Source organism: Carlito syrichta, unplaced genomic scaffold, assembly GCF_000164805.1.
Source record: "Carlito syrichta isolate Samal-C Ts95f unplaced genomic scaffold, Tarsius_syrichta-2.0.1 Scaffold136509, whole genome shotgun sequence".
Lineage (NCBI taxonomy): Eukaryota > Metazoa > Chordata > Mammalia > Primates > Tarsiidae > Carlito > Carlito syrichta.
In genome coordinates this window covers 9,192-11,323 of record NW_007080605.1, presented here as the reverse complement: position 1 = coordinate 11,323, position 2,132 = coordinate 9,192, and positions in this window count along the sequence as shown.

The following is a 2,132-nucleotide window of genomic DNA, read 5'->3' as shown; positions in this document are numbered from 1 at the left end:
CCTTTTTTTTTTTTTTTTTAGAAAGAGGATGCCCTTAGCTGGGCATGGTGGTGCATGCCTGTAGTTCCAGCTACTTGGAAGGTTTAGGTGGAAAGACCACCTGAGCCCAACAACCTGAGGCTGTGGTGGCTGTGAGCATGCCACTGCATTCCAGCCTGGGTGACAGAGTGAGACTCCAACTCACAAAAAAAAAAGAAAAAAAGAGGATGTCTTGTTCTGTCACCCAGGTTGGAGTGCAGTCCTCCTGCCTTAGCCTCCCTAATAGCTAGGGCTACAGGTGCATGCCACCGTGCACAGCTTATTTTAAACTTTTTTGCAGAGACCAGGTGGCCTCAAAGTTCTGGGCTTAAGCAAGCCTCCTGTCTCAAACCTCCTGTCTCAGCCTCCTAAAGTGCTGGGATTATAGGTATGAGCCACCATGCCTATCCTCATCATTCCAATATGATGATAAGAAAACCATCAGCGGGCTTGTCCTCAGATTGAAAGGAAACCTTGATGTTGGCAGACTATTAGTAATTAATGCACTTCCCCCAGCAAGCAATTTATGCTCTACCAGAGAATAGGGCAGTGCCCAATTAAAAAACAAAAAACAAACAAACAACAAAAAAAAACCAGGGATAAAGCATTCTGTGAACCTGCCTATCCGGTTTTCTCCTTTGCCCTGTGACATCAGTCACAGGGAATCTGGCATCCCAGCAAAATGTTTTCTTCTCTGTCAGGCTCAGTCATGAGCTTTTCCCAGACCTTGACCCTTGGTATCAATGGGCAGAAGAGGAAGTAATCAGGGGGAAAATGAGAAACTGGTCCAGGCTGGCAGGGAGAGCTGTGGACTGAGTCATTGTGGAATGTGTTCCTGGTCACGGCACCCTGGGAGCTTTCTTTCTGTCATTCTTCACCACTATACTTGTGTGATGGAGTAAAAGAAAACATTCTGGAAAGCTATATAATAAAGAACTGAGCCGTGCAGAGGTGGAAGGGGAGAAACAATCGCTAAACTTGGAGGTTTGGAGAGAGTTTAGAATGGGGGTGCAGAGAACTTGAGGAAAGCAAGTGTCAAGTGTGGGAGGATGAGAAAAGAAAGACGGGGAGAAATTCAAAAAGATTTGCAATATGTTGTGAATATGATTGTCCTCTGCTGTCTTTTTCAGAGACTACAGAAAATCTTTAACATTGTCTTTTAATTATTTTTGGATAGTGAACTGTGTTTTAAATATGGCCAAACAGGTGAGAACACAAAGACTTGGTTTTATATGAGGTTATTTAAAGCAGTGAGCATATTGTATTTGTAGCAGCTTGGTTGCTTTGTTTTTGCTAACTTTTTTCTTTTTTTTTTTTGAGTTGGAGTCTCACTCTGTTGCCCAGGCTGGAGTGAAGTGGCACACTCAGCCAACCGCAGCCTCAACCTGCTGGGCTCAAGCGATCCTTCTACCTCAGCCTTCCAACTAGCTGGAACTACAGGTGCACGCTACCACACCCAGCTAATTATTATTTTTTTTTTTAGTTGGAGTCTCACTCTGTTGCCCAGACTGGAGTGCAGTGGCCGCTCCCTCAGCCTTCCAAGTAGCTGGAACTATAGGCGCATGCTACCACGCCCGGCTAATTTTTGATTTATTGTGGAGACGAGATCTCGCCAAGTTGCCCAGGCGGGTCTCAAAACCGCGGGCTCAGGCAATCCACTCACCTCAGCCTCCCAAAGGTGCGGGATTACAGGCTGAGCCACCGAGCCCGACTAAGCCTCAGATTTCTTACCCCTTTTCCCTAAACATTTTTCACTGTAACATACCTAGGAAATTTATTTTATAGCAGAGTAAATTAGAAACACAAGCAAAGGGTAGAAGGAGTGTGAAAAGATTAATAACAGTGCTAAATTTATTTTTTTCCTGAGTCGGAGTTTCACTCTGTTGCCCAGGCTGGAGTGCAGTCACATGCTTATGGCCACTGCAGCTTCAACCTGCTGGGCTCGGTGATCCTTCCACCTTAGCTTTCCAATAGCTGGAACTACAGGCACGCACCACCACACATGGCTAATTTTTGTATTCATTGTAGAGACAGAGTCTTGCCAAGTTGCCCAGACTGGTATCAAATCACCAGTCTCAGGCAATCCTCTCACCTCTGCCTCCCAAAGTCCTGGC